Raw genomic sequence first — 12,161 nt, 5'->3', positions numbered from 1 at the left:
AGCCACAGCTCTCTGCTTTGAAAGCAATTTTTGGTTCCCCCCCCCTTCCAAGAGCATTTTGATAATAAAAGCAGTCGGATAATAAAGGAAAAGGCCATTACCCTGCACACACACCCACTACCAGCTGCACTGAGAAAGCAAACGTGGATTCTGTCAAGCAGATAGCAAAGGAAACCCCAGCTCCAAGACACCAACACCACAAACGGCACTGCCTTCAGGCTGTTTTCTGTGGCCTCTCTGGGGGCAGTGGTTTGCTCTCAAACTGTGCAGAAGAGACTTGTATTCAGGTTGGTTTTTCAGAGCTGCCCGTGGAGACGGACATCGCACGAATGAAGCAAGTGGGACTGTCTTTCAGAGGATCAAGGGTGCTGTGCAGCCATCGGAAGCCTGGTGGCTGGTCTGGCATGCTCAAAGAAGAACTCTGAGGGCAAAAGGTTGACTTCAAACTTTCCAGTCTTGTCAGCCTCCCACAGTACCTCGCAACCTCAAGAGTTTTCCAGTGCAAACTAAATGACTTTGCTTCTTTAAAGAGATAGAAAACAGAGGTTCAGGGAGAGAATTTACTTCTCAAAGAAACTAAAATGAATTCCAGGCATGCAGAATAATGCAGTGGAGAACAAGGAACATCCTGCGTCTTTCTCCCAGTTCTGCCATTGACTAGCTGTGTGACCTTGGGAAATCCATATAAACTCTCTGATCTTTTGTTTCCTCATCTGTAAAATGTGGGGATCCGTGTAGATAATCTGTACCATCCCTTTCAGCCACAACACTCTGAAAAGACAAAATTTCTTCTCTGTTACTCCTGCCAAGCTAACATCTAGTCTCCATTTGAATGCTCCCAGTGACAGGGAACTTGCTGCCTATTAAAATGGCTCAGTTCGAGTGGTGGAACTTTCTTCCTTGCATCTCTTTTTTCTGTGCTCTGGCAATGTAAAAGTGAATCTGTTCAGAAGGGGCCATATTTCTAGGGTCAGCATTAATATCCTGGAATTCTAAAAGTACCACATCACTTCAGTAAGAGCAATCCAGCCTTTCTTTACTTGCTGCCAGTCTCTTGGGATTTTCCTAGCTCAAATCTCAAAATATTCATGCAAATTAAGCCAAAAAGGAAGAGAAGGCAAAGCAAAAAGCAAAATACTGTACAGTGGATTTGTTTTTTGCTTTTGTTTTTGTTTTTTTGCTTTTACTATCTGAACAGTGTTTGTTTTTTAAGGACACCATGTCTCACAGAATCAAAAAATGTTAGAGCTGGGAAAACTGCTGCTGGTGAACTTCATCCAACTCTTCCTTTGATCCCGTGACAACACTAAAGGCCAGAGAAGTGATGTGAATTACCCAAGATCACACAGCTAAGATGAAGCCCATGTTTCTGGATTCCTAGTGCTCAGTCTACAAACCTTCGGGTGTCTTCCAAAGGGTGCACCATGGAACACAGACTCCCCCGGATATTAGAAGGTGTTTTTGGGGGGACAGGGGCTAGAGTAGGATGGGGGGATAGGTTCTGTGATCAAGTATGTGGGAAGTGTTAGTTTAAACTATTTTGTCTTGTCTTACAGCAAGATTTCTCAGAAGCTTATCTATGTCATACCATTGGGGCCCAGTCAAAAAAGCAGCAACCACATTAGGATTCCAGCAGAGAAGGACGGACCGCAGGACATGGGGAACTCACGACCCCACTGAAAGGGCTAGAGTTGCCAAGATCAGGTGAAGGTACCGTGAGGTCCAAGGGTCAAAGAGGTGGGAAGTTGCAGCAGACACCACTGCCATCTCCAGCCCTGAGACAAACGTTCAGGGGGCTCTCTGGAAAAGACTGTGAAACCTCACATCCCCCAAGCTAGTCCGCGCTCCTGCCGCCCACCTGCCGCCTGCGGAGAAAAGACAGTAGGTCTTCTCTCCCTTCTGTCTTCTCTTTCTCTGACAAGTGTCTCTCTATGGCAGCATCTACTCAGAGCTCTGTCCCTTAGGGAATCTCAATAATGTACTTATCAGGCTTCTAGTCCCTAAATTTTGCAGACATCACAAAAGGGAGTGACATATTTTGTTGTTATTGTTTTTGGAATTACTCTCTTAACCCAGTTTTGAGGCCCTATCAGTTTCCCCTGATTATGTCCACATCCCAACCCTTTTCCCCCGCCAGGATCTCACACTTTGGGCCATTATGCACCCACCCCAGTCGCCTGGGGTCTGGTACCAGGCAATGAAGGGCAGCCCCTATGCTCTAGAGCCCACGGAATTATTCAAATGAGCCAGTTCATAGAGAGCCTGTGAAACCTAGAAAACCCCAGCCTGCTGCCCCAACATCGCTAGTTTGCTGTCATCCTGTCCCCAGGTGCAACCCGCTGCACAGCCCTGCGTGACAGCCTTCTCTCCTGTGGAGCGCTAAGTGGCAGAGTTTTGCTTTCATCCAGCCAAGCGTCCCTGTATTGTGCCCTGCTATCATGGAATCTTTATGTCTTATAAAATGGGGGTAGGGACTTCCCTGGTTGCGCAGTGGTTGGGACTCTGAGCTCCCAAGGCAGGGGGTCCGGGTTCAATCTCTGGTCAGGGAACTAGATCCCACATGCATGCCGCAACTAAGGAGCCCACATGCCACAACTAAGACCTGGTGCAACCAAATAAATAAATACATATTTTTTTAAATAAAATAAAAATATAGGGCTTCCCCGGTGGCGCAGCGGTTGAGAGTCCGCCTGCTGATGCAGGGGACGCGGGTTTGTGTCCCGGTCCGGGAAGATCCCACATGCTGTGGAGCGGCTGGTCCCGTGAGCCATGGCCGCTGAGCCTACACGTCTGGAGCCTGTGCTCCGCAACAGGAGAGGGCACAACAGTGAGAGGCCCGCATACCGCGAAAAAAATAATAATAAAAAAATAAAATAAAATAAAATGGGGGCAGGAATGGGTTGGAGTTACCAAAATCAATCTGGCAAAGCTACTAATGGGTATTGAACGTCTCTGTTAGGGACACAGTAGGTAGTGTTTCCTAAACTTTTCTGCCCACATGTCTTTATTTTTAGGGCAAGACCTACTGATATACTTCAAAAGGTACCAAGGTTCCGTGGAACTCACTGCGGGCGTCGCTGTTGTAAGTTATAATCTCAAGGGCTCGTGCACTTTGAAGGCCCTGTGACCCAAAAGCAAGCAGGAGTGAGGACTCCAGCCTGAGCTCTGCCATCAGTGTATCCAAGATCACGGTCTGAGCCCAGCTGTACCGTGGGTTACACTGCACGTAAAGGCTCTGCCTGGGCGGACCCAGCGAGCTGATTTGCACATTCCTTCCACTTGCAAAGCCAGCCTTGTTTTCTTTTCTCATCCAAATCCTAATCGATCCTCAAGGCCCAGCTCAAGTCCCTGCTTTTCAACAGGAAATTCAATGAGGAGCTCAGCTTTCACTCATCTCTTCCTTCTCTGAAATCTTGACTTACTGTCAGCGCTTGTCATATATCTGCCCGTGACATCGCTTGTATGAATTTCCTGCTCTATTTAGCAGCTCTTAGTGTCATTCTCATAGCTTCTCAAAGGCAGGGATTTGACCTTTTGCTGCTGGGTACCTCCCCAAACATTCCAAACAATCCTTAGCACGTAATGGGCTCACAGATATCTGGGGACAGGATAAATTAATTCATTAGCCACTTCAGTTTCTAGCCTAAGTTTTCTTTTTTTTTTTTTTTCTGGAACTTTAGTTGAAGCTGGACCTAGTTTGCATATGGGTATATTTGTCATACAGATGAGAGTAAAAATGGAGTTCCATAAAAACAACTATTATCAAGTGGTAGGAATGCATTTTCTTAGTAACATGTCTTAGTTCCTCTGGTGTTCTTAAACCATGAAGAGCAATGTGACACTTATGAAGTCCCAAATGACTTTCTTGCTTCCAAGAATTATTTCAGGCTTGGATTCCCAGCAATTCAGAAGCAATTTCTATTTCTGCCATGTTCATACTTTGCATCCATATAGCCTTTTAACTTTTTTTTACATCTACGGTCTGTTCCTCTCACTGAAATGACCCTCTGATTTGGGTTGAGCTAACACAACATCACTGTACTCACTTAAGCACTGAGGAACTGAGGCCTGAAGACACATTTAGCTGGTGGCAAAACTGGGGTTTGAACTCAAATCACCCGCCTCCCAATTCACTGCTCTTTCTAACGTGTTCCAAAGTCAAGAGAAGTGTTTGAATGTGAGTGTGTGTGTGTGTGTGTGTGTGTGTGTGTGTGTGTGTGTGTAATTAACCAGATAAAGGAAAGAATTCAAATTAGAAAATATCCAATTGTTTTTCATCTCATGGTTTTTCAGTAGAAAGATGACCATACATCCAATGCCCGAAGTGATTTTTATCCCAACCAAAAAACAAATGTGCCTGCCTGCCTCTTCTTTAGCATCTTTAGCAATTTTAGAGCTTTCATACTGCTTTAGTCTGCTCAGGCTGCCATAACAAAATACCATAGACCTATAGACTTAAACAATAAAAATTTATATTCTTCCAGTTCTGGAGGCTAGAAGTCCAAGATCAAGGTGCCAGCATGGTAGATTTCTGGTGAGAGCTCTCTCTTCTGGCTTGTAGACAGCTACCTTCTCACTACGTCCTCACACAGTAGGGGGAGAGAGAGAGAGAGTGCTTTTCTTTTCCTATAAGGGTACTAACGCCATTATGAAAGCTCCACCATCATGACCAAATCAAATTACCTCCCAAAGGTCCCACCTCCTACTACCATCATATTTGGGGTTAAGGTTTCAATGTCTGAGTTTGGGGTGGGGGACACAGTTTGGTCCATAGCACACACAGAATCATACTTTTAGAAGTGTGTGTGTACCTGCAAGTTGTGTGTGGCTGGCCGATGTAGGTAAAAGGTTCCTGGAGAGTAGTTTTAAACCTGACTCCACTTGCCAAAATCCTTCTTCAAATCCATCCTTCTTCCAGGCAGCAGAGTGTAAAATCTAATCTAACCGTGTGCCACTGCCACTGACGCTCCAGCAGCAAGACGAGGCCCAGTCCTGCCGTTTAATAAACTCCCTCGCTTGTGTCTCTCCAGTCCCACCCATCACTCCCAACCCTGAACTCTACTTCACACCAAAATGTAGTCAGTTCTTGGGACTTCCCTGGTAGTCCAGTGGTTAAGAATCTGACTTACAATGCAGGGGACACAGGTTCAATCCCTGGTTGGGGAATTAAGATCCCACATGCTTCGGGGCAACTAAGCCGGTGTGCCGCAACTACAGAGCCTGTGCACCACAACTAGAGAGAAGCCTCCACGCCGCCGCAAAAGATCCCACATGCTGCAACTGAGACCCGACACAGCCAAAATACATAAATAAATATTTTTTAAAACGTAGTCAATTCTTATTACTTGCTGTCGTTGTGTTCTATAAAGTCACCACAAACAATGAATTAGAGATTATTGAACCATTGCTAGGGGAAATACAGGGTTTAGTTCCTGGGAGCCTCTGGTCACATTTTCATCAGCTGATCAGCAGGTACCTTGTTTTATGTGACTTTCTGTTTTAAAACACCATATTTAACATGTATTGCTGACTCATTAACACTGACTGCACAGCCGACAGCCCTGTAACTCACGCCTGAGTGAAGCTTGTCCAGCACCGTATTTCTCCCTGAGGCACACCACGGGCTTCTTGCACTTAGGAAAGCGAGACAGCTCTTCGGCGCTGTGCTGGGGGGCTACTCCGAACAGTAAAATCACCAACAAAAAGCACAGAACCGGGGGAAAGGTGGCATAGTACACAGACCATGAAAAGGACACTTGTTTACGGTATGAGAGCTGAAACATCACCTGGTTCCCCTCACCTGGGGACGTGCCTGTCGAGGGACTCAGGTGTTTTCCCTGCTCTACACACATCTGTGAATGACCAGAAAAACACCACGACAACTGATGTTGAGGTAACAGATTTCAGCAAGTAGGTGAGTTTGCCAATGTGGAATCCAGGAAGGAGGAGACTCACTGTGCCTGCGGCTCCCAGCCCTGCTCTGTGACTGTCTGTGCCCACAATGGGGCAACCCCTGCAGATCGGGGACTGCACTGCAGATCCACAGGGAGCAGCACGTGTTAAAGATCTGCTGAACTGAACGGAACTTCACGTGTCTTGTCCCCTCGTGGTTCGGCAGCTGGTGGATGATGGAGCCAGGTTGGGTGTACCAGCTGGGGACCCTTTGGGCTCACACAGCGAGGCTCTCACCTGGGGTCTGGAGCGCTCACATCAGTCTGAACTCCTGGGAGGCTCCCCTGCCGTCACCTTGCTTCCCAGCGCACTCACGGCCTGGGAGGGGAGAGGAGCTGGCTGCTCACCCCGTGTGCTGAGGGGCAGCCCGTGGGCTCCCGGATGGCGCTTCCTGCAGAGGTGGCTGTCCCAGCCAGGGGCCTCTGATGCTTAAAATTCTCGTTGGAACTTTATTTCTTCAGGTTAAGCACGTCCATTCTGAGGGGAACGAACATTTTAAATTTTAAAGGGTCTTTGTGCGTGTTACCTTCTCTAATCCACACAAGAACCCTGTACAACAGGTAGAAATAACTCTTTAGAGGTAAGTGAAATAAAGGCAGTGAAATAAGAGTATGTGGTCTAGCCAGCTGACGTTTGTAGCCAGATTTGTTTGATCACAAAGACCTGGTCATTGTTGTCACCCCATGCCACCTTTTAAAACACATTTGAAACAAAAATGCTCCTGGCCAGGAGGTCACACAGCCATTATCAGTCACGGGTTATTTCTTTGATTCACTCAACAAATATTGGTAGAGAACTTACAACTTGCAAAGCAGTGTGATGGGGATGAGGAGAAACCAAATTTGAATCGGACATGGCTCCCAGCCTCACGGGATATTTAGGATGTGAAGTAGAAATAACATGTTCCACAAAAAAATGGAATAAAAGCGGGAGGTGTCTTCTTAGCTGGGAGAGCAAGGAGGGCTCCATGCAGAAGGGGACCCATACCTGCCTGAGGACCACAACTGGGGGAAGAACAGTGAGCAGACATCACGGCACCTGGGAACAGACAGTGGCCATGGGAGGGCAGCGAGGGGCACACAACACACTTAGTCTGCTGGCTTTCCCCTTTGTAAGATGGAAGACAGCCACAGCCAAAGTTCTGTAAAGGGTGCAGTAAGGGAAAAGGAAAGGCAGCCAGATTAAACGAGGCAAATTTTCCTCAACCCAGAGAGACATCCCCAAAGCCATCGCTTCTCACTGCCTCCCTACAGAGAGGGGGCTGCTGCTGATTCCCAGCCCACCCAGGACCAAATGTCTCACAGGGTTTACATCACACACTTTCACGCCCAGAACCTGAATCACAGCCAGGACCTTCCTGCATGACAGTCCCCACCAACTAATTATTAATGTTCCTGGCACAAAGTCTGGGTGAGCATTTATTTCCATTATCCAAGCCTGGTGATGAATTGAGCTTTGCATAGGCTGCATAATTTCTTCATTTCACCATAAGTCTGTGCCTTCTGCTGGCATTTTAAGGAATGTATTTTTATGGAGTTGGGTGCTGTTCAGTAATTTTCCAGGAGGGCACATTGCCCAGGCCAGATGGACGGAGTTGTTTCTAGTTCCAGCTGGTGAAGTCCTGTCTGATAAGATTCTATCCCATCCTACTTAAACACAACTCACAGTTCGCTTGCAAAGTGGGTGGTAAAGAATTAATCAGCAGTTCATTACAGTGGACTGGGGTAGAAGGACCACCCTGGTACCTAAAACCTCCCTAAGCAAGCAATGCCACAGAAGAACATCTTTTTAAGAAGAACTGTTATCAAAGTATGGAATGTAATAAAACAGGATGTTGAGAAGCCATTCTGTCTGAACAGAGTTACTCGGTTACAGCATCAAGAATCCTGCATTTCTCTCAGGACCCACCTGTCTTTAGAAAGAGAAAGAAGCCTGGTGTGTTGAAGTGTGATAAGGAGGAATGAACTTTGGCTTTCTGAAGAGGGTCCCTTCAATTTTTCAGTCCTACTGCATGATGAGGTTCACTCATAATCGATTAGATCTGCAGTTATTGGGACTGAGCCTCCTTGCAAGTTGACTTCCCATGGGGAGGTGTGAGCACTCAGAGAGAGAGGTGTGCAAAGTTTCTTACACAAGAATCCTTGGATTCAGTATATGGGATCTTCTTGTTTAATTTTTTATTAACCTTCTAAAGGGAACTAAGCCCAGACAATACTTCCACAGAAAAATACCTTTCCAAAGGATGTGCTAACTACATCATCAAAGAATAGAAACACCTGGTTTTTTTTTACTTTTCAATTTGGGGACTTTCTCTTACACTTATTGAATATTAATAATTTTTTATATCTGTTTCCCAGACTTCTCTCTTCCTGCTCTGGAGTCTAGCCATGTCAAGGGGAAGTCTCTCTGCTTACTGCTGCTTCTTGTCTTCCTGTAAGTAAGGTTCCAACAATACTTTATTCCATCATTTCTTCCCCTGTAAATGCTCACTTCCTTTTTGCCTCTTCAACCTGCTGCTGCTAATGTAAAACTCTCAAAGCCCAAACATTTCTTTGCCTTTTCACTTCAGGCACATGTCTTCTGGCTTTTATCCTAGAGGCAACACAAATGTTTCCCAAGGAAGACAGGACTGTTGTTCCCATTTAACAGCTAAGAAAAGGCTAAGTGACTTGTCCTGGCTATGGCTTTAGAAAGCAAGACTTGTTTTTTTTTTTTCCAGAAATTCTCTAAGAAGAAAATAATGCAGACAAAGAAGTTTAACCAACACCAATCAAACAAAACAAATAAATGTTAGCATGAACCATAAAAGAAAAAAAATGATAAATTGGACTTCATCAAAAGTTTAAAGTTCTGCTGAATATCTTATTTGGAAGTAAAATTTTCCAGGATTACTCATGGAAGCTCCCTTTACAGCGCTCAGGGCTTTTTTTCTGGGATTCAAGTAGCTCACAAAGGAAAATGCTAAGCACTAAAATTCACACAGGATTTTACCACCTGGAAAGATGACAAGTGGGAAAAAGAGAAGAGGCAGCCAGCAGAAATTTCTGGAGAAAGACCACCATCTCTGCCAATTCAATACTGGAACTTTTAGCTTTTGCTTGAAGAAGTTAACAATCCCTATGCACCCATATCACGTGTAAGAATTTCCACCTATACCCAGTGTATGTTCTTCTGCGGTTCTGCTCATCAGCTGTTTCGGGTTCTCAAGAAATACAGGGGATCCAGTATTCTGTCCCCATCACATTATCGGATGTTTCTCTCCTGCGTTTCTTCATAAGTACACATAGTAGGCAAAATCTCAGGCCAAAAATGCAGGGATGTAGGAAATGTGATGTGCTATATTCTTCTTTACCTGAACTTTATTTCTACTTTGAGTTCCCACTGGACTATCTGGTGGAAATGTAATCGAATTCAATTCACAGCCAGCTCTGACCCTACCGCTACGGGTGCAGGTACAGTCCAAAAGGATGTGAGAATGCTGGGGCGCTCTGCGTGGCTGGACTGTACGTGGTCTATCTGCACTGGCATACATTGGGCTGAGCATGGTTGCTGCCACTGCATCTCTCACTTCCAGCCTCGGGTCCACCCCAGGTCTGACTACCCCTCAGCTGAATCCTAGGCTCTTTGAATTCCACAGAAGATATGTTTTTGCTCCCACCCTTTCCAGGGAGTCTGAAGCTAGATGCCTCTGGCCCTCTCTATCTAGATGTGATGGACAGCCATTTCTACTCTATGGCTCTCTTAGTTCAAGAAGAAGTATCCATAACTTTAAAATAAGACAAAAACATGGTTGGGAGTTCTTTAAAATTAATTGTGGAGCATCATCAAACAAGCCCTCTTATGGGTCATCTGAGGAGGCTCTAAGGCAATGTTTCTCAATGTGTTTTTGTTTTTGTTTTTTAATTTCCCCCCAGGAGAAAATTTTAATTACATTCCATTTTAATTTTAATTAATTAACTTAAGCTAGTTATTTAATTAATAATCAGACGCAAGAAGGAGGAGATATGGGGATATATGTATATGTATAGCTGATTCACTTTGTTATAAAGCAGAAACTAACACACCATTGTAAAGCAATTATACTCCAATAGATGTTTTTTAAAATTTTTTTTTAAAATTTAAAGTTCTGCTTTTCAAAAGACACTGTTAAGATAATGAAAAGAGAAGCCAAAGGCTATGAAAAAATATTTACAAGTCACATATCTAGAATTTACAAAGAACTCTAAAAAGTCAATAATAGGGAAATTAAAAAAGCAATAAGAGGCTTCCCTGGTGGTGCAGTGGTTGAGAGTCCGCCTGCCGATGCAGGGGACACAGGTTCGTGCCCTGGTCCAGGAAGATCCCACATGCCGCGGAGCGGCTGGGCCAGTGAGCCATGGCCGCTGAGCCTGCGCGTCCGGAGCCTGTGCTCCGCAACGGGAGAGGCCACAACAGTGAGAGGCCCGTGTACCGTAAAAAAAAAAACCAATAAGAAACGCATAAAGATTTGAATAGACACTTCAGTAGAGAAGATATACAGATGGCAAATAAGCACATGAAAAGATGCTCACCGGGACTTCCCTGGTGGTCCAGTGGTTAAAACTTGGCGCTTCCACTGCAGGGGGCACAGGTTCCATCCCAGGTTGGGGAACTAAGATCCTGCATGCCATGCGGCAGCTGCGCAGCCAAAAAGAAAGAAAAGAAAAGATGCTTACACTTACTGGTCTAAAGTAATGCGGATGAAAGCATGCAGTTATCTGAGTGTTCTGGTGAGGGGGAGGGACTCTCATACATCGCTGGTCAGAATGCAAAAAGATACAGACACTCTGGAAAGAGGTCTGTTTATCATACACTTACCCTATGACCCAGTGATTCCACTCCTTGGTATGTTCCCAAGAGAAATGAAGACCTAAGTCCACACAAAAGCTAGTTCATGAATGTTTGTGGTAGCTTATGCATAACCCACCAAACGGAACACAACTCGATGTCCAGTGGCTGGTGAATGAACAATCTGTGATAAATCTATAAAATGGAATACTTCTCAATAATAAAAAGAACTGAAGTACTCAGAGCAACAATAACAGGAATGAATTTCACAAGTGTTATGGTAAGTGAGAGAAGTCAAATTCTAAAGGCTACATATTTTATAATTCCATTTATATGACATTCTGGAAAAGGCAAGACTAAAAGAACAGAGAATAGATGAGTGTTTGCCAGGGGCTAAGGGTGGGGGTGGGGATGGATGACTACAGAGGACACAAGGGAACTTTTTGAGGGGATGTGAGATTTCTGTCTCTTGATGTGGAAATGATTACCTGAGAGTATATACATTTGTCAAAATTCATAGAATGGTACATCCAAAAAATGAACTTTACTGTATACAACTCATACCTTAAAATATTTTTTTAAATGTTAAATGTAAGGAAGGGTTTTGTGACAAATACTCTATTTTACTTTCATTCCTTCTCTATCAGATCCTCCCCAGGGAAGTCATGTTTGTCAGGTGCTGCCCAACAGCTCAGAAATCTGGACTAAATAGTGGGGTCTTTACTCACAGTGTGCTGGGGAACGTACAAGAAAATCTGGCTGTTTTAGGACAGCATATTCTTTGCTATGACAGAGTCAGCCGGGAGAAGTGCTAAGGTTGTGGAGGAAGAAGAATAAGAAAGCTCCCTACTAAGTCTTTACCAGAGCTGAGGCCAGTAGAACAATTAGAAGGGGAGGCAGAGGGCGCCCGGTGTAAGGAACAGCAGGAGTGAACTCAGAGGGCAGCAAAGAGCCCAGGGAAGCGGATCCTCTCCTCCTCCCTCTGCAGCTGCTGTTTTGGGGATCAAACAGCCAACAGGAGCTTAACTGACCAGCACTGAACCCTCCAAGAACAGAAGGAAGGCTGGTTCCCTGAACTGCTGCCCTCACAGCACAGACATTTAGAACATACTTGCTAAATTCTGCCTCAGAGTCAAATTCCAACTGACAAACATTGAAAACGCAGAGGACATGATTAAAATGGAAAATCATCTTAGGTGGACGCCACAGTGATAATTGTTGACAGAATCTTCGATGGGTTCTGAAGTTAACAGATGAAAGTATGATGAACAACAAGAATATTTACATCGTCTCAAAGTATGTTCTTACAGCATTTTACCAAAGGGAAAATAGGAGGATCTACAATGAAGAAACTCTGTAGGTACCACCTTCATCAAGTAATCCAGTAAACCTCTGCCAGAGAT

Source organism: Leucopleurus acutus, assembly GCF_964270905.1.
Source record: "Leucopleurus acutus genome assembly, chromosome: 16".
Lineage (NCBI taxonomy): Eukaryota > Metazoa > Chordata > Mammalia > Artiodactyla > Delphinidae > Leucopleurus > Leucopleurus acutus.
This window is presented reverse-complemented; position numbering follows the sequence as displayed.